At 44.6% G+C, this 21,648-nt stretch overlaps 1 pseudogene; it reads right to left on the bottom strand.

Annotated features, from left to right (window-relative positions):
* The window catches only part of LOC122940392, a 718,635-nt pseudogene that overhangs the window by 274,649 nt on the left and 422,338 nt on the right, over positions 1-21,648 (bottom strand).

Below are 21,648 nucleotides of genomic sequence, written 5' to 3'. Positions count from 1 at the left end.
GGTCCATTCCTACAGAACAGGAATTTTCTGAGTCGGTTCGCAAATCCCAGGCGCATCAAAACCATCAGGTACGTTAGTCTCTCAAATCTCTAGGCACAAGTGGTCATATAGCTCCATTACGCCTTCTTCTCTTTCCAGGCGGTTTTCCTCTCCACAATTAATAGCTCTGCAGCACTAGCAGGGTTCATGGGCAGAATCTTTAATCCGGTTTTAACTGTCACTCCTTCCAATTCTAGCATGTCTCATCTGGACGACATGGGGGAGACCTCTTCAGTTCAGGAGACCCTAGCCTCAGAGCACGCCAGCGCTACTTCCCTTAGGAGTTGGACTGTGCCTAAGCTGATTATGAAGCTCAATAGAAGAGGGATACCCTGTCCGGCTTCCTCCCGGAAGGCAGAATTATTCAGACTGTTAATGTGTGACTCTTCCTCCCCACCTAGGGATCATGTGTCAATGTCTACCATACAATTGTCATTGACCCAGTTGCATGCCACCATCAACAGCCTGTCTTCATCAGTGCTGTCCATTCAAAACAGGTTGTCGGCGGTAGAATCCAGGCCCTCGGCATCTGGCGTACCCGCGCTTCCTTCCGTTTCAGCTCCCTCATCTCAGCCAACCTCCCCAGGTAGGGTGTTCAACTCCTCCGAGATAGCCCCGCCCATTTCATCACAGATAGCATCAAGAAAGACATTCTGGAGGGCAAAGATGTAAATTTAGCCGCCATCTTGATAGCTACCCACGACACCGTAGAAAACAAGACGATAGCTTGTGAAAACATCTCCATCGTCCTAAAATCCAGGGATGCTGGATTGAACAAAAAACAAACAGTTCCCGAGTTCGTCCTGGCTTTTAGTCTCTCTTCAGGGACATAGTCTGCTCCGCTCACCCAGAAAGAAGAGAGGAGTTGGATTTATACATGTACAGAGTCACTGATCTGGGGTATAAGTACGGTGGCTTTGCCTTCTACGAGTACCACCGCTCCAAAGCAGCTGCAGCGCTAGCTCAGTTCCATCGGGTTACCAACTGGGCGTGTTTGGATATGGAACTTTTCTGCCAGCATTTTGCCGGTTTGAAAGCTCCAGCTTGCAGCACCTGCAGTCAATTCTCCACACCACAAAGGCACACCAACACCGACAAATTGGTCGCCCCATTGTTTTCTTAGGCAACAGTCAGATCTTTAACAACAATCTAGCCTCCTGTAACTACAATCAGTGCAGGGCACTAGCATGATCACTTCATTGTGATACGCAAGCCCCTTCACCACAACAAGGTAACGATCACGAAGGGGAATTGACACATGTATGTGCCTTTTTTTTGTTTTGTTTTTGCAGCCACAGTGCAGCACCAGAGGCCAGAAATATCAGGCATGTACACATGCCTGAAAAATTAGGTATTGTTGCAGCCGCTGATGTTTTCCAGGCAGAAAGTGCACTAAAACATTGCGGCTTGAACCCCCCTGTTCTTCTTCTCTTCGAGCGGGCACCCACGTGACATCCATGGACACATCGTCATCATCAACCGCTTCACTTGTATCTGACAACTCAGCAAAGGAAGCAGCAGCGGGTACAACATCATCATCATCACACCGTACGTCTATGTGTGTAATGCTGCCTGACTGAGACATATCCCTGTTATCTACATCCTCTGGCAATAATGGTTGCGCATCACTTATTTCTTCCAACTGATGTGTAAATAACTCCTCTGACAGATCAAGTGAAGCGGCTGTGGTGCTAGTACTGGTGGTGGCGGCAGGTGGGCGAGTTGTCTAGGGCCAAAGGAAATCACAGCACCACGACCACGACGGCCTCTGCGGGGTGGCCTGCCTCTTCCTGTCATTTTTTTTTTGATTAGTGGTACTATGCGTGCAAGGTATTGTGCCACCCGATATGAGTGGTGGGCAGTGGGCACAGTACAGTCTGTGGGCCTGACACACACTGGAAGGCAACTGCATTTATATTACAGAGAAAAAAATTGTATTACTTTTTTATCTGCAAGGTACTGTGCCACCAGATATGAGTGGTGGGCACTGGCAGTGGGCACAGTACAGTCTGTGGGCCTGACACACACTGGCAGGCACCTGCAATTATATTACAGAGAAAAAATGTATTACTTTTTTAAACTGCAAGGTACTGTGCCACCAGATATGAATGGTGGGCACTGGCAGTGGGCACAGTACACTCTGTGGGCCTGCCACACACTGGCAGGCAACTGCAATTATATTACAGAGAGAAAATTGTATTACTTTTTTATCTGCAAGTTACTGTGCCACCAGATATGAGTGGTGGGCACTGGCAGTGGGCACAGTACAGTCTGTGGGCCTGACACTCACTGGCAGGCAACTGCAATTATATTACAGAGAAAAAAATGTAATTACTTTATTATCTGCAAGGTACTGTGCTACCCGATATGAGTAGTGGGCACTGGCAGTGGGCACAGTGCACTCTGTGGGCCTGACACACACTGGCAGGCATTTGCAATTATATTACAGAGAAAAAAATGTAATTACTTTTTTATCTGCAAGGTACTGTGCCACCAGATATGAGTGGTGTGCACTGGCAGTGGGCACAGTACAGTCTGGCAGGCAACTGCAATTATATTACAGAGAAAAAAATTAAATTACTCTTTTATCTGCAAGGTACTGTGCTACTCGATATGAGTGGTGGGCACTGGCAGTGGGCACAGTACAGTCAGTGGGCCTGACACACACTGGCAGGCAACTGCAATATATATATATATATATATATATATATAAAGCAAAAAAAAAAAAAGCAGACTGATGTACTAGCCCTAAAAAGGGCTTTTTGGGGTGCTGTCAGGACGCTGTCCTTACAGCAGATCAGATGAGTCTTTGAGGACTGGAGTGGACACAGAACACTGGCCTAGCTAACAATTTCCCTATTAATTCAGTAGCAGCACTCTCCCTGCTCTCACTAACACTGCAGCTTCAGAATGAATCTAAGATGGATGCTGTCCTTGCTTTTTGATAGGAGGTGGGAGGGTCTGGGAGGGAGAGTATGCTGATTGGCTGGAATGTGTCTGCTGACTGTGAGGTACAGGGTCAAAGTTTGCTCAATGATGACGTAAAGGGGGCAGACCGAACATCGCATATGTTCGCCCACCGCGGCAAACGCAAACAAGCGATGTTCGCCGGGAACTGTTCGCCGGCGAATAGTTCTGGACATCTCTACTCCTCGACGGCTTGATCAATGACACAACGCAATGCACGCTCCAGAAAGAAGGCGTAAGGTACGATGTCACTGATGGTGCCCTAGCTGCGACTAACCAGTTTGGTGATCTTGTGAAATGGCCGCAGAAGTCTGCATGCATTGCGTATGAGCAGCGAATTGCGCAGTGAAAAAAAAACAAGCTCCCCAGAACCTGTCCTGATGCAGAGTTCGTACAGGTAGTCATTAACTGCAAGTTTCTGCTGGAGCAGCATATACAAGGTACAGTTCCATCGCGTCGGGCTGTCACAAATCAGATGTCTGACGGGCTGGTGGTGTCGCCGCTGAACATCAACAAGGCGAGCCATGGCCGTGTAAGATTTTCTAAAATGGCCAGATTTTCCTGGCCTGCCGCAAGATGTACTGGACCCGGGCTATTTGGCAACGAATCGCTGCACGACTAAGTTCAGGACGTGTGCCATGCATGGCATGTATGTCATTTTGCCCTGTTTCAGCACTCTAAGCAGATTGGCACTGTTGTTGCACACCACTTTACCAACTGTCAAATTGAGCGGTGTTAGCCACTGATTGGTCTGTGACCGCAAAGCTGAAATGAGTGCAGGACCAGTGTGGCTCTTGGCTTCCAGGCACAACAGCCCCAGCACAGCATGGCAACGTCTCTGGAGAGCTTGGGGGGCGCAGAGGAAGAGGCGGTAGCAGTGGAAAAGGAGGAGTCAGCGGGGGAGGAGACGGAGGATGGAGTAGGAGGAGAAGAAGAGACAGGTCTGCATGCAATCCATTGTGGTAACAGCAAATCCACACGGGGTGCCATGGGTTGCATGCTTGACGGCCGTCAGAAGGTTCACCCAGTGTGCAGTAAAAGTTATGTACCTTCCCTGCCCATGTGTTGCTAGACCACGTGTCTGTGGTCAGATGTATCTTGGCACTGACACTGTGTGCCAGAGACACATTCACTTGCCGCTGAACGCGGCCATATAGCTCCGGGATGCCCTTCTGGGAGAAATATTTCATTCCAGGTACCTTCCATTGTGGTGTGCCAATGGCCACAAATTTTCTAAAGGCCTCCGAGTCCAACAGTTTTTATTGCAGTAGTTGGCGGGCTAGCAGTTCCGACAAGCCAGCGGTCAGCCGTTGGGCAAGAGGGTTATCCGGCGTCATCATCTTTTTTCGCTCGAACATTTGGGCCACGGAAGCCTGCCTTTTGCCAGATAAACGCGACGATGGCATGGTGGAAGGTGGAGTGGAGGACAAATGGGAGGAGAGAGGAGAAGGGGAAGGAGAAGAGGCAGGACGTGGAGCACCAGGAGTGTGTCTTTATGGGTTCTGATGGTGTTGCTCCCACTGGGCTTGGTGATGGGAGGCCAGATGCCTTCTTAAGGCACCTAGGTGAGTGTTGGGCTTACTGCGACTTATGCGTTGACAGCACATGCTGCAGATGGCAACACTATTGTCAGCTGCGGACATGTTAAAAAAAAGCCCACACTGCGGAGCCATGTACCGGCGTCCTGGGAGCGCCAGATGTGACCGTGCATGGTGGATGGCTCTTTCCAGATACATTAGCAGGTTTTTGCCTTCTGTGCACTGTAATCTCTGCCTGCTTCTCCTCCCTATCTGCTGCTCCGTCTCTCCCTCTGAACTCCCCTCCTCTTCCTCTCTTATGTGGGCACCCACGTGACGTCCATAGACACATCATCACCGTCCCCTTCACCACCACTCGGAGTAGGCAGAAAAAGCGGGGACCACCCTCCTTGGGCTGATCTGGGTACTGTCGTCAGAATGCTGGGTGGCGACCCTTGTTACCTCCTCTGTCTGATTCGATGCCATGGCTGCGCATCAGTAAGGTCTTGTAATGGATGGGAAAATAATTCCTCTGACTCGAGCAGAGGGGATATGGTGGTGGTGGTGGTGGTGTCTTTGGGGGTGCACACAGCAGAGAGTGAACAGGGTTCAGATAGAGAGGATGAGGAGGGTGCAGAAGCAGAAGGCTGAGTGAGTCACTCAACCAAGTCTGGTGCATCCTTTGACGTAATCATACGCACTTTCTGCAACTTCCCACTTAGGTTCAGGCCTGGTGCACCTGCCCGACCCCTACTACCCATTCGGAATGGCCTGCCTCTTTCTCTGCCTGTCATTTTCCAAATGGCCCTGTGACAAAAGTACCTAAAGAAGAGCAGTATTTGTGGAAGAAGGTAAATCACACCCCTGCTTCAATCAGTTTTTTGGGGGGGCAACTGGTAAATCACCCCCTGACGAAGGCACGCCGAAACGTGCGTCGGTGTAGCGCCTGTCACTACCAGAGCTTTGAGACGTTCTCACAGCTCTTTGTCTCCACCCCTGTGATGATGTCACTTAGAGCTTGGAGGTGTTCTCACTGTTCTGTTTCTCCGCCCCTGTGATGAGGTCTTTACTCCCAGCTGTTCCTCCTGCGTTTGATTTCCCTGCCTTTAAATCACCCCTTCTCCTATTGCAGGGCGTGGATTATATTTCTCATTTCAGTTGTAGCTCTGGCTTGAGTATCTTCACTTGTAAGCTATCAGTTCACTGGACCTGTGTTCTGCTGCAGCAAGCACTCCGGATAGTGCCAGCTGTCCTTGGATCCATCTTCTCTGCGGCTGCAGCTAAGTGTGCAGACATTGTTGTGTACCTGGTTATTTTCTGACTGGATCTAAGGTGGCCACGGTTCCCTCCATATACTGAGCAGGGCACCGGTGGCCGTGCCCCTTCCACTATTGTAGGGGTTACAGTGGTCATCAGTCTTAGGTACGTGGGCATGCCTCGTTCCATCATTTGGATCCGGGCATGTGCTTTAGCAGCATAGGGAGAGCTTTGAGGGTCTGACAGGGGTCACCCTTTATCTTCCCTAGTTTGGGTCCGGTCAGTAGCTCTTTTACTGTGTATGCTCTTGTTACTCTCAAACAGCCGTGACAGCGCCATCCTGTTTTCAGACATACTGCACTTGGCTTGGTAGGTCTCCTTCTATTTTTATATGTACATCAGGTTATATGGGTGGAAGTGCAGTGGTGATTTCTGTGTCTTCTTAGGACCATTGGTTACAACTTTGTAGACCTGCTGTCCCCCATACATGCATTGCATAACCATATGAGACCTACATTTGTGTTTTTTATTTATCTATTTATTATCCATTATACAATATATTGTCTCATGACAACATTATGTGTAGCCTATGTCCCATCAGGGTGGTGTCTTTCTCTGTCCACCTGGTTTTTTAATGACTATGTCTTTGATATATATCATGTCTTGTAATTAATAAAGTATTTATAATATTTAGTAAAAGTACGTGGTCAGCTCCGTTTCTTTTGTAGGTTTTGGTATATCACACCAGTAGAAATTATTTGTTCCAATAGCGTTTGTCACTCTGTGAGCTGAGGTAATGTAGCAAAACCGCTAACAAATGCTGTACTACCCAAATGCACTATATAGAAACTATATTATTGATATATAACACCCCTGTACCGGTACGCCCTATTTCCCGAGTCCTTAAGGACGTCCTAACTTTAAATAGGCATTCCGACGCCCCAGGGGTTAATCTGAACAGGATGCCGGCTGTTCCTGTCCAGCCCCCCCCCCCCCCCGTGTCGGCGATCGCAGCAAACCGCAGGTCAATTGAGACCTGCGGAATGCTGCGCTTTTTGCAGTTTCTGATCAGAAACTTTAGAGTGCCTAAAATCAATTTTTCACCCCCCCCCCCCCTGCACCCCTGCATGATTTGATGCCGGCGGGTGGTGCAGGGGGGGGGGGGTGTCGCAGGCGATCCCCCGCCCGCCTCCCCTTGAAAATTTGCTGGCTTCTAGTGGGTTATACCAGGGTGCCAGCACATTGCTGACACCCTGGTATAAACGGCTGACATCTGCGCAGATGTCAGCCGTTTAACCCTTTCCATACCGCGGTCCGTACGGACCGCTGTATGGAAAAGGTTAACTGTCATCAGTCAGGGAGCTCCCTCCCTCTCCATCGGGGGGCTGCTGTGCCTTTGAAGCCCCCCGATGGAGAGGGAGAGAGCCCCCCGACAGTCCCCCGCAGCCCCGTACTCACCCTTCCCCGTCTGCGAAGTTGTGGTAGACGGGGAAGGTTCCCATGGCAACAGGATGCCTGCTCAGGCGTCCTGCTGTCCATGGTGCTGAACAGATCTATGCTAAAAGCATAGATCTGTTCAGTGTAAGTAAAATACAGTACAGAACCCTATATAGGGTTCTGTACTGTATTATGCAGACATCAGACCCACTGGATCTTCAAGAACCAAGTGGGTCTGGGTCAAAAAAATGTAAAAAAAGTTATCACTGAATAAAAATTAAAAAAATTAAATACACTACACATATTAGGTATCGCCGTGTCCGTAACGACCTGATCTATAAAATGGTCATGTTACTTTCCCCGCATGGTGAACGCCATAAAAATAAAAAAATAAAAACTATGAGAAAATTGAAATTTTGCCCACCTTACTTCCCAAAAAAGGTAATAAAAGTGATAAAAAAGTCGCATGTACGCCAAAATAGTACCAATCAAACCGTCATCTCATCCCGCAAAAAATGAGACCCTACTCAAGATAATCGCCTAAAAACTAAAAAAAACTATGGCTCTTAGACTATGGAAACACTAAAACATGATTTTTTTTGTTTCAAAAATGAAATCATTGTGTAAAACTTACATAAATAAAAATAAAGTATACATATTAGGTATCGCCGCGTCCGTATCAACCGGCTCTATAAAAATATCACATGACCTAACCCCTCAGATGACCACCGTAAAAAAAAAAAAACGGTGTAAAAAAAGCCATTTTTTGCCATCTTACGTCACAAAAAGTGTAATAGCAAGCGATCAAAAAGTCATATGCACCCCAAAATAGTGCCAATCAAACCATCATCTCGCCCCGCAAAAAATGAGACCCTACTCAAGATAATCGCCCACAAACTAAAAAAAACTATAGCTCTTAAACTATGGAGACACTAAAACATTTTTGGGGTTTTAAAAGTTATTGTATAAAACTTACATAAATAAAAAAAATTGTATACATATTAGGTATCGCCGCATCCGTGACAACCTGCTCTATAAAATTACCACATGATCTAACCTGTCAGATGAATGTTGTAACTAAAATAAAAAACGTGCCAAAAAAGCTATTTCTTGTTACCTTGCCGCACAAAAAGTGTAATATAGAGCAACCAAAAATCATATGTACCCTAAACTAGTACTAACAAAACTGCCACCCTATCCTGTAGTTTCTAAAATGGGGTCACTTTTTTGGAGTTTCTACTCCAGGGGTGCATCAGGGGGGCTTCAAATGGGACATGGTGTCAAAAAACCAGTCCAGCAAAATCTGCCTTCCAAAAACCGTATGGCATTCCTTTCCTTCTGCGCCCTGCCGTGTTCCCATACAGCGGTTTACGACCACATATGGGGTGTTTCTGTAAACTACAGAATCAGGGCCATAAATAATGAGTTTAGTTTGGCTGTTAACCCTTGCTTTGTAACTGGAAAAAAAATATTAAAATGGAAAATCTGCCAAAAAAGTGAAATTTTGAAATTGTATCTCTATTTTCCATTAAATCTTGTGCAACACCTAAAGGGTTAACAAAGTTTGTAAAATCAGTTTTGAATACCTTGAGGGGTGTAGTTTCTTAGATGGGGTCACTTTTATGGAGTTTCTACTCTAGGGATGCATCAGGGGGCTTCAAATGGGACATGGTGTCAAAAAAACAGTCCAGCAAAATCTGGCTTCCAAAAACCATACGGCGCACCTTTCACTCTACGCCCCGCTGTGTGGCCGTACAGTAGTTTACAGCCACATATGGGGTGTTTCTGTAAACGGCAGAGTCAGGGCAATAAAGATACAGTCTTGTTTGCCTGTTAACCCTTGCTTTGTTAGTGGAAAAAATGGGTTAAAAAAAAAATAGGCAAAAAAATGAAATTCTCAAATTTCATCCCCATTTGCCAATAACTCTTGTGCAACACCTAAAGGGTTAACGAAGTTTGTAAAATCAGTTTTGAATACCTTGAGGGGTGTAGTTTATAGAATGGGGTCATTTTTGGGCGGTTTCTATTATGTAAGCCTCGCAAAGTGACTTCAGACCTGTAGTGGTCCCTAAAATTTGGTTTTTGAAAATTTCTGAAAAATTTCAAGATTTGCTTCTAAGCCTTGTAACATCCCCAAAAAATAAAATATCATTCCCAAAATAATTCAAACATGAAGTAGACATATGGGGAATGTTAAGTCATCACAATTTTTGGGGGTATTGCTAATTTATCCCATTTTTTGGTAAAATAGGTATTTTGTATGCAAAAAAATTAACTTTTTTGACCCAATTTTTGCATTTTCATGAAGTTCAATATGTGACGAAAAAACTATATTATTTACAAAAAAAACAAACTGTTAACCTTTTCCATACAGCGGTCCGTACAATGGCCTGGATAAGTCAAAGTGTTTTAAAGTTATCACCACTTAAAGTGACACTGGTCAGATTTGCAAAAAATAGCCTGGTCCTTAAGGTGAAATAAGGCTGTGTCCTTCAGAGGTTAAGAGTGACTTAGAACAGTGGCCGCACCTATAGCAGTGACTAGAACAGTGGCCGCCCCTTTAAGAGTGACTTGGAACAGTGGCCGCACCTATAACAGTGACTAGAACAGGGGCCGCCCCTTTAAGATTAACTTGGAACAGTGGCCCCACCTATAACAGTGACTAGAACAGTGGCCGCCCCTTTAAGAGTGACTTGGAACAGTGGCCGCACCTATAACAGTGACTAGAACAGTGGCCGCCCCTTTAAGAGTGACTTGGAACAGTGGCCGCACCTATAACAGTGACTAGAACAGTGACCGCCCATTTAAGAGTGACTTGGAACAGTGGCCGCCCCTTTAAGAGTGACTTGGAACAGTGGCCGCCCCTTTAAGAGTGACTTGGAACAGTGGCCGCCCCTATAACAGTGACTAGAACAGTGGCTGCCCCTTTAAGAGTGACTTGGAACAGGGGCCGCCCCTTTAAGAGTGACTTGGAACTGTGGCCGCACCTATAACAGTGACTAGAAAAGGGGCCGCCCATTTAAGAGTGACTTGGAACAGTGGCCGCACCTATAACAGTGACTAGAACAGTGGCCGCCCCTTTAAGAGTGACTTGGAACAGTGGCCGCACCTATAACAGTGACTAGAACAGGGGCTGCCCCTTTAAGAGTGACTTGGAACAGTGGCCGCACCTTGGACTTGGACAACAGCACAGTGACATACTTTTTCCGGTAGAATTACTTACAGTGATCAAATATTCCAGCTCTTCCTCATCGAAATTGCTTCTTGCCATTTTCTTTCTTCTGTCTGTCGTTCGAATCAGTCTCTCTCCACTCTCTATGCGATCCCAGTCACGCCCCTACAGACGCACGCACGCACGCACGCACACACAGATCTCAGATTATTTAAATTATGTTTTATCGAGATAATGAACCAAACATAGTAGATTGTATAGGCAGGCAAATTTCATATTGGTACCTTGCTCTAAGTTGTATTCGCGTACGAATGAAACATATTGATATTACATAGTAACATAGTAACATAGTACATAAGGCCGAAAAAAGACATTTGTCCATCCAGTTCGGCCTGTCATCCTGCAAGTTGATCCAGAGGAAGGCAAAAAACCCCTGTGAGGTAGAAGCCAATTTTCCTCACTTTAGGGGAATAAAAATTCCTTCCCGACTCCAATCAGGCAATCAGAATAACTCCCTGGATCAACGATATCTCTCTAGTAGCTATAGCCTATAATATTATTACACTCCAGAAATACATCCAGGCCCCTTTTGAATTCCTTTATTGTACTCACCATCACCACCTCCTCAGGCAGAGAGTTCCATAATCTCACTGCTCTTACCGTAAAGAATCCTTTTCTATGTTTGTGTACAAACCTTCTTTCCTCCAGACGCAGAGGATGTCCCCTCGTCACAGTCACCGTCCTGGGAATAAATAGATGACGGGATAGATCTCTGTACTGACCCCTGATATATTTATACATATTAATTAGATCTCCTCTCAGTCGTCTTTTTTCTAAAGTGAATAACCCTAATTTTGATAATCTTTCAGGGTACTGTAGTTGCCCCATTCCAGTTATTACTTTAGTTGCCCTCCTCTGGACCCTCTCCAGCTCTGCTATGTCTGCTTTGTTCACTGGAGCCCAGAACTGTACACAGTACTCCATGTGTGGTCTGACTAATGATTTGTAAAGTGGTAGGACTATGTTCTCATCACGGGCATCTATGCCCCTTTTGATGCAACCCATTATCTTATTGGCCTTGGCAGCAGCTGCCTGACACTGTTTTTTACAGCTTAGTTTGCTGTTTATTAAAATTCCTAGATCTTTTTCCATGTCAGTGTTACCGAGTGTTTTAGCATTTAATAAGTACGGGTGACTTGCATTATTCCTTCCCATGTGCATAACTTTACATTTGTCAGTGTTAAACCTCATCTGCCACTTATCTGCCCAAGCCTCCAATCTATCCAGATCCCTCTGTAATAGTATACTGTCCTCTTCAGTGTTAATTACTTTACACAGTTTAGTGTCATCTGCAAAAATTGATATTTTACTATGCAAGCCTTCTACAAGATCATTAATAAATATATTGAAGAGAATAGGGCCTAATACTGATCCCTGAGGTACCCCACTAGTGACAGTGACCCAATCGGAGTATTTACCATTAATAACCACCCTCTGTTTTCTATCATTGAGCCAGTTACTTACCCACTTACAGACGTTTTCTCCCAGTCCGAGCATTCTCATTTTATATACTAACCTTTTATGTGGTACAGTGTCAAATGCCTTGGAGAAGTCCAGATACACCACATCCATTGATTCGCCGCTGTCAAGTCTAGAACTTACCTCCTCATAGAAACTGATTAAATTTGTTTGACATGACCGATCCCTCACAAAGCCATGCTGATATGGCGTTATTTGCTTATTTCCGTTAAGATGCTCTAACATAGCATCTCTCAGAAAACCTTCAAACAGTTTACCCACAACAGATGTCAAACTTACCGGCCTATAGTTTCCAGGCTCTGTTTTTGGACCCTTTTTGAATATTGGCACCACATTTGCCATGCGCCAATCCTGTGGGACATTCCCTGTCAGTATAGAATCTGCAAATATCAGAAATAAGGGTCTGGCTATGAAATTACTTAATTCCCTTAGGATACGGGGGTGTATGCCATCCGGTCCTGGCGATTTGTCTATTTTAATCTTTCTAAGTCGCTGTTGTACTTCTTCCTGGGTCAGACAGGACACTTTTAATGGGGAATTTATTTCAACATTCGGCATGTCATCTGACAGTTTATTTTCCTCAGTGAATACATTGGAGAAAAAAATATTTAACAGCTTTGCTTTCTCCTCGTCGCTCTCTGCGACTCCCCCCTCATTACTCTTTAACGGGCCGACACCTTCAGATTTATACTTTTTAACATTTATATAATTGAAGAACATTTTAGGGTTAGTTTTACTCTCTTTGGCAATTAATCTCTCAGTCTCTAGTTTGGCCGCTTTTATTTGTTTTTTGCATGTTCTATTTTTTTCCTTATAGTTTTTCAGTGCTTCCGTGCTACCCTCCTGTTTTAGTGTTTTATATGCTTTCTTTTTGTCATTTATTGCTTTCTTTACAGTTCTGTTTATCCACATTGGTTTCTTTTTGTTCCTTAACCTTTTATTCCCATACGGTATGTACCTCTCACAATGAGATTTTAGGATGCTCTTAAAGATATCCCATTTTGTGGCTGTATTTTTATTTGCGAGGACTTTATCCCATTTAGTTAGGCCTATGGCCTCTCTTAGTTGGCTAAATTTAGCTTTTTTGAAGTTTGGTATTTTTGTTCCTCCCTGTAGAAACACTCTTTTGAATGATAATTGGAAGGTTATTACTTTGTGGTCACTATTTCCAAGGTGTCCCCCAACCTGCACGTCTGTTGTTCTGTCAGGCCTATTGGTTAATACTAAGTCCAATATGGCCGTCCCTCTAGTCGGGTCCTGAACCAGTTGGGAGAGGTAATTGTCTTTAGTTATTGCCAAGAACCTGTTTCCTTTATGAGATATACAAGTTTCAGTTTCCCAGTCTATATCTGGGTAGTTGAAGTCCCCCATAATAACCACCTCATTATGATTTGCCACCTCGTCTATCTCGTTTAGTAGTAGATTTTCTGTGGACTCTGGTATATTAGGTGGTTTATAGTAAACTCCTATTAGTAATTTATTGTTGTTTTTAGCTCCATGTATCTCTACCCACAGTGACTCCACATGAGCCAAACACTAGTAAATCAGACTGTTGTATTCGCGTACGTAGCTGTCATTATCGTGTAATGCAATTGTAACTTTAATATGGTGTTAAGCTAACTTTTGTGGAGCATTATACATACAAAGATAAATCGCACTACTCGATAATTACGTAGTTGTCATTATCGCGTAATGCGATTGTAACTTATATTCCATATTCGTTAATTCTAGCCTATTATGGAATATAGCAGGTCCAAGTTGAAATCGCAATTCGATTATTATAACTTGAATTAATCGAATTACGATTTCAACTTAGCACTGCTATATTCCATAATAGGCTAGAATTAACGATAACGAATATGGAATATAGCAGTGCAGCAACCATAGTAAACCAGGTCCAATTTGAAATCGCAATTCAATTAATTCAAGTTATAATAATCGAATTGCGATTTCAACTTTTTACGTATATTCTTAATATTGCTCTAACTTCGTCTTTTAGAATATTCGTAATATTCTAAAAGACGAAGTTATAGCAATATAACGAATATTCTAAAAGATGAAGTTAGAGCAATATTACGAATATTCTAAAAGATGAAGTTAGAGCAATATTAAGAATATTCGTAAAATACACATATAGCCTAGCCATAGTCAATTAGTCATAGGAACGTTGCCTAAGAAAAAAGAAAATCGCAATACGCGATTAATTAAATCGCATATTATTCGTGATAATTGGAATAATTACGAATATTCGATTTCGACGAATATAACACGAATATTCAATCGAATATTCGCGAAATCGAATATGGCACCTCCCGCTCATCACTATCCAGGAGATCTCAGAGACGTGGACTGGAGGAGGGGGCATTATATAGAAGACATATCCAGTCTCCTGGCTGTATGAGCCGCCTTCAATGGTAAGGGGTCGTATACCAACGAACCTAAAAGTCTGGGAATCCCTGCATCGCCCTCAACATCGTGACAGGGCAGAGACCACCTGTTCAACCAACACCACGGATGAAAGGCGTCTCCAGAGGCCCAGTAGCTGACAGGGAGAATGACTGAATGCAGCAACTGCATGGCAGGTAAGTACACAGTGTAACAACAGAACACTAGAAACAACCAACACTTACCTGCCGCAGCAGAGATGTAAAGATGGCACCAAACATCTACCCGAACCTCCATGCGAACTCCTGATGCACGGAAGCTCCAGGCAGCACTGCATACAGGCTTATGGTTCACCCCTCCAGGAAACCAGCCCCCTTTCGGAGGTAACACACACAAAAGGGGAAAACCTCAAACGTCCATGCAGGCCAGTACACACCTACATGAAACCAACACCCAGACGTATCACAAACCTTTAACTCAAACCCACACCATAAACAACACACCAGGAGGAGAAGGAAGACAAGGAGGAAACACACAGTACAACATCACAGATGACATTGCAAAGAACATCGATGTCAAACTTGGATGGCCCTCAGATCTCATCCATGCACAGAGCAAGCATTTCACACGCAAGGCAGACAAACCAAACTGATCTGTCTCCAAGCCAAAGTATATAAAGAGACCTCAGACCACACCCAACTGACCACTTTGCTCCAGTGAATTAACCCCACGCACACCAGGCAGGGAAGGGAAACAACCAAAAGGGGAATTGAAAACACAAGCAAAAGGCAACAGATTGCTGTAGGAAACAGCAAGTGTGGCAACAGTGTCACAGTGCACATCATAGGCCGTGACAGATGTTTGTTCACCAATAAAGTTCTTGTTGATTATTTTGTGTGTTTAGTATATTTATAGGAGTTCACGAGATCTCAGAGACGTGGACTGGAGCAGGGGGCGGTATATAGAAGACATATCCAGGAGATCTCAGAGACGTGGACTGGAGCAGGGGGAGTTATATAGAAGACATATCCAGGAGATCTCAGAGACATGGACTGGAGCAGGGGGCGTTATATAGAAGACATATCCAGGAGATCTCAGAGACGTGGACTGGAGTGTTGGGGCAAAACCCCCTACCTCTATGATTGTTGGGATTCTAAATTAAGTTTTATGAGCGCTCAGATAGCTGACACAGACACGCTGCGGAATCAGATTATCTCGCCTTTATTCCATAAAAGCATACATCTTTATAACACACAGATAAATCACAGACAAATCTAGCACACCACCAAAGGGGTGGAAAGCGAAACTAATGATTTGATTTGTTATTCATATAAGGCAATACTTCCACACCATACTAACAGAACTAGTCTTTAATGGTTAAAAACTTTCTAATAACTAAAAAGCTTCTGCAGCACCTTATCTCAAAGTTAGTATTCATTAGCAGCGCATCCCGAATTCAGAAAGAACATAACTCTCTCTTGTATGTCAGACTCTGATGAGGAAGCAAGGGTGCTACTACCTTGGCCTTCCAGCTAGGAGCATTTGATCTATATACACAGAAACTCCCTACATCCTTCCATCTGGCCAAATTAATTTTTTCCACATTCACTCACCTAAAGAATTATTAGGAACACCTGTTCTAGTTCTCATTAATGCGATTATCTAGCCAACCAATCACATGGCAGTTGCTTCAATGCATGTAGGGTTGTGGTCCTGGTCAAGACAATCTCCTGAACTACAAACTGAATGTCAGAATGGGAAAGAAAGGTGGGCTACAACAGCAGAAGACCCCACCGGGTACCACTCATCTCCACTACAAATAGGAAAAAGAGGCTACAATTTGCACAAGCTCACCAAAAATGGACTGTTGAAGACTGGAAAAATGTTGCCTGGTCTGATGAGTCTCGATTTCTGTTGAGACATTCAAATGGTAGAGTCTGAATTTGGCGTAAACAGAATGACAACATGTATCCATCATGCCTTGTTACCACTGTGCAGGCTGGTGGTGGTGGTGTAATGGTGTGGGGGATGTTTTCTGGGCACACTTTAGGCCCCTTAGTGCCAATTGGCCATCGTTTAAATGCCACGGGCTACCTGAGCATTGTTTCTGACCATGTCCATCCCTTCATGACCACCATGTACCCATCCTTCGATGGCTAGTTCCAGCAGGATAATGCACCATGTCACAAAGCTCGAATCATTTCAAATTGGTTTCTTGAACATGACAATGAGTTCACTGTACTAAAATGGCCCCCACAGTCACCAGATCTCAACCCAATAGAGCATCTTTCAGATGTGGTGGAACGGGAGCTTCGTGCCCTGGATGTGCATCCCTCAAATCTCCATCAACTGCAAGATGCTATCCTATTAATATGGGCCAACATTTCTAAAGAATGCTATCAGCACCTTGTTGAATCAATGCCACGTAGAATTAAGGCAGTTCTGAAGGCAAAAGGGGGTCCAACACCGCATTAGTATGGTGTTCCTAATAATTCTTTAGGTGAGTGTATATACAAGATGGAGGACATGTTTATACAAAATAGATTCTCATCCCTCACAATTCCCCCATTTTGAGATATCTTGGAACTGACATCTTAACCCAGAGGTACTTCAGGTGGGATAGGTCCAACTGCCAGCTGGAGGCCAGATTCCCTTTCAGGTATTGAGCCTCCACGCACCCTGCTATAAGGAGAGGGACTGCAGTCTTCCTAGGGGTACAGAAGATAACAAAATGCATAGAGGAAACCTCTTAGTAATTATATAGTAAATAAAATAACTGAGAAGCCTCCGCCCAGCAGTGTAAAAATGTAAACAAAAAAGCAAAAAACAAAACATGAAATGCTCTGATGCTCATCTCAGAATGGCTGCCTGGGTGAAAAAAGACATATATCCGAATTCAGCTCTGACCTCGGACAACCCCTTTAATTTTTATTGTGCTGCCTACCTAATTTTTGCAACTTTTTTTACATGACTCATGGGTCTTTTTATTAATGTTTTTCATTGATTTATTTTCTTTTTAATTGAAACTCAAGCTTCTTATTATTTAAATAAGCAGATTAACACCAAAATTAATGGTTAAAATTGGTTCCCTGTTTTGGTCATATTGATTTTTTTGTTTCATGTGAAAAGAGGAACTATGCAGATATTTTTTTCTATTTTATTCTCACTTGTATTTTATTATATACTAGCTGAAGGACCCGGCTTCGCACGGGTATATTTAATTTAATTTAAAGGGGTTGTCCAGGTTCAGAGCTGAACCTGGACATACCTCCATTTTCACCCCAGCAGCCCCCCTGACATGAGCATCGGAGCAGTTCATGCTCCGATGCTCTCCTTTGCCCTGCGCTAAATCGCGCAGGGCAAAGGCATTTTTCTGAGTTCCGGTGACGAACCGGGCTCACCATGGGGCTGACAGGCAGCCCGGTGACGTCACCGGCACTGATGGGCGGGATTTGGCTCTGCCCTAGCCAGTAAAACGGCTAGGGCAGAGCTAAAGCCCGTCCCTCAGAGCCGGTGACGTCACCGAACACACTGCTGGGCGGAAGTTACCGCCCGGCAGTGTGTTATTGAAAACACAAGAGCCTGTGCCCTGCGCGATCTAGCGCAGGGCACGGGAGCGCATAGGAGCATGAGATGCTCCGATGCCAGGCTCAGGAGGGCTGCCGGGGTGAAAATAAGGGTATGTCCGGGTTCAGCTCTGAACCCGGACAACCCCTTTAATGTTTGTGTGTGTCGTTAAAAGATATCAACACTATCCACTATAACAGTGACTTCTACAGCACCCGCCCCCTTAACAGTGACCTCCACAGCCCCCTACCCCTTAACACTGACCCCCCCAGTGCCCCTTCCCTTTAAAATTGGACCCCCACAGCAGCCCACCCCCTTAACTTTGACCTTTACAGCAGCCTTCCCCTTTAACGGTCACAGCATACCACCACCTTGACAGTGACCTCCACAGGGGCCCGTCCCCTTAACAGTGGCATTTACAGCAATCTGCACCTTAACCACCCCAGGACCGCCTAACGCAGGATTGCGTCCTGGCGGCGGCGGTGTTATTCCTCCTGGGCGCGCCGATGCGTCATCTCGCGAGAGGCGAATTTCCTGTGAACGCGCGCACACAGGAGCGCGCGTTCACAGGAACGGGATGTAAACGAGTGGATCTACAGCCTGGCAGTGGCGATCATTCGCTAGCAGGCTGTAGATGTGATTTTTTTAACCCCAAAAAGGTTTATTAGACGCTGTTTTGATAACAGCGTCTAATATACCTGCTACCTGGTCCTCTGGTGGTCCCTTTTGCTTGGATCGACCACCAGAGGACACAGGCAGCTCTGTAAGTAGCACCAAACACTACTACACTACAGCCCCCCCTGTCACTTATTAACCCCTGATGACCCCATATAGACTCCCTGATCACCCCCCTGTCATTGATCACCCCCCTGTAAGGCTCCATTCAGACGTCCGTATGTGTTTTGCGGATCCGCAAAACACATACGGACATCTGAATGGAGCCTTACAGGGGGGTGATCAATGACAGGGGGGTGATCACCCCATATAGACTCCCTGATCACCCTCCTGTCATTGATCACCCCCCTGTAAGGCTCCATTCAGACGTCGGTATGTGTTTTACGGATCCGCAAAACACATACGGACATCTGAATGGAGCCTTACAGGGGGGTGATCACCCCATATAGACTCCCTGCTCACCCCCCTGTCATTGATCACCCCCCTGTAAGGCTCCATTCAGACGTCCGTATGCGTTTTGCGGATCCACAAAACACGGACACCGCGGATCCGCAAAACACGGACACGAGCAATGTGCTTTCCGCATTTTACGGATCCGCACATTGCCAGAACTATATAGAAAATGCCTTTTCTTGTCCGCAATTTCGGACAAGAATAGGACATGTTCTATAGGCTCTACAAAAAACGCAGTGTTCTTCCTCCTGGGTGTTATTCCTCCTGGGCCCCTCCTCACGCTTTAGGGCCCCTAAAATGCCAGGGCAGAAAAAAAACACCCCACAAATGACCCCATTTCGGAAAGAAGACACCCCAAGGTAATCGCTGAGGGGCATATTGAGTCCATGAAAGATTGAACTTTTTGTCACAAGTTAGCGGAAAGGGAGACTTTGTGAGAAAAAAAAAAAAAAAAAAAACAATTTCCGATAACTTGTGCCAAAAAAAAAAAAATAATTCTATGAACTCACCATGCCCCTCACGGAATACCTTGGGGCTTCTTATTTCCAAAATGGGGTCACATGTGGGGTATTTATACTGCCCTGGCATTTGAGGGGCCCTAAAGCGTGAGAAGAAGTCTGGAATCCAAATGTCTAAAAATGCCCTCCTAAAAGGAATTTTAACCCCTTTGCGCACCTAGGCTGCAAAAAAGTGACACACATGTGGTATTGCCGTACTCAGGAGAAGTAGGGCAATGTGTTTTGGGGTGTCTTTTTACATATGCCCATGCTGGGTGAGAGAAATATCTCTCTAAAATAACAACTTTGTATAAAAAAAATGGGAAAAGTTGACTTTTACAGATATATTTTTGCAGCCTAGGTGCACAAAAGGGCCCAAATTCTAAAGAGTATCTTTACGATTTAACAGGGCATTTTTTATGCATTTGGATTCCAAACTACTTCTTACACTTTAGGTCCCGTAAAATGCCAGGGCAGTATAAATACCCCACAAGTGACCCCATTTTGGAAAGAAGACACCCCAAGGTATTCCGTGAGGGGTATGGTGAGTTCATGTAAAATTTTATTTTTTGTCACAAGTTAGTGGAATATGAGACTTTGAAAGAAAAAAAAAATAAAAAAAAAATCATTTTCTGCTAACTTGTGACAAAAAATAAAAACTTCCATGAACTCACTATGCCCATCAGCGAATACCTTAGGGTGTATACTTTCCGAAATGGGGTCATTTGTGGGGTGTTTGTACTGTCTGGGCATTGTACAACCTCAGGAAACATGACAGGTGCTCAGAAAGTCAGAGCTGCTTCAAAATGCGGAAATTCACATTTTTGGACCATAGTTTGTAAACGCTATAACTTTTGCGCAAACCAATAAATATACACTTATTGCATTTTTTTTTATCAAAGACATGTAGAACAATAAATTTAGAGAAAAATTTATATAGAAATGTAGTTTTATTTGAAAAATTTTACAACTGAAAGTGAAAAATTGTATTTTTTGGCAAAAATTTCTGTCAATTTCGATTAATAACAAAAAAAGTAAAAATGGCAGCAGCAATGAAATACCACCAAATGAAAGCTCTATTAGTGAGAAGAAAAGGAGGTAAAATTCATTTGGGTGGTAAGTTGTATGACCGAGCAATAAACCGTGAAAGTAGTGTACTGCAGAATTGTAAAAAGTGGTCTGATCATTAAGGGGGTTTAAGCTAGGGGGGCTGAAGTGGTTAACACTGACCTCCATAGCGGACCATCCCCTTAACTGTGACCTCCACAGCAGTCTGCCCCTAGGGTGGCCAGAGGTTCAGTTTTAGGCTGGACAGTCCGACTTTCAGACTCCCTGTCCTCCTTTTGAACAGCTCACTCTCAGAAATCAGCACTGTGCTGTCTAAGTGTGATCTGCAGGAAGAAAGTCACCGTCCCTCTCATCTCTGCAGCCGACAGAAGTTTATTTTTAACTTCATCTTTTTAATCAGCTGTCGGCTAAGGAGGGGGCGTGGCCTAAAAGAGTCAGGGCGTGGCTTAGCAGGATCTGGGGGCAGGGTTTTAAGTTTGTCTTTTGAGGGTGGACACATTGTGGCAGGGGGCATGTCTGGGCTCCTTCTTACTGGCTCATTTGCATACCAGGTACTAAGTGCTATTAGGCCATGGCTTTACTTCAATAGCAATTATCCTGGTGGGTTGTTATGGAAACCTGGATTAAAACTGTATGTGGAGGCTCAAGGACCTGCAAGCTTCTATTGGCTGATAAGGGTCATGTGACCAAGCTTCTATTGGCTAATGCATTTTTTCGGAATATCTCAGGAACAATACGTACTAGAGAGCCGAGACCTGGTCTAAAACCTTCCCGGACAGCTGATGTAGCTGTGTGCTAAATTTCGTGATTGTATATGCGATGGTGTGGATTCCTTTAGCGGACATAGACACACACATACACATAGCTTTATATATTAGATTTTGATATTATTAAAATATATTTTGGCATGTGGGACATTTACACATCACTGTAACTGGGGCATCCAAATGTGACGAGTGATGCTTCTGCACCATAACGGCCCTGCCTGGCAAGGTAGAGACCACTATGTGCACAAAACAAGCAATCGCCTACAGAATATATTAAAGGGGTATTCCTATCCTAACAATCATATCTC

Source organism: Bufo gargarizans, chromosome 6 (genome assembly GCF_014858855.1).
Source record: "Bufo gargarizans isolate SCDJY-AF-19 chromosome 6, ASM1485885v1, whole genome shotgun sequence".
Classification (NCBI taxonomy): Eukaryota; Metazoa; Chordata; class Amphibia; order Anura; family Bufonidae; genus Bufo; species Bufo gargarizans.
Note: the sequence above shows the minus strand (reverse complement) of the source record. Positions and strands in the feature narration are given on the sequence as shown.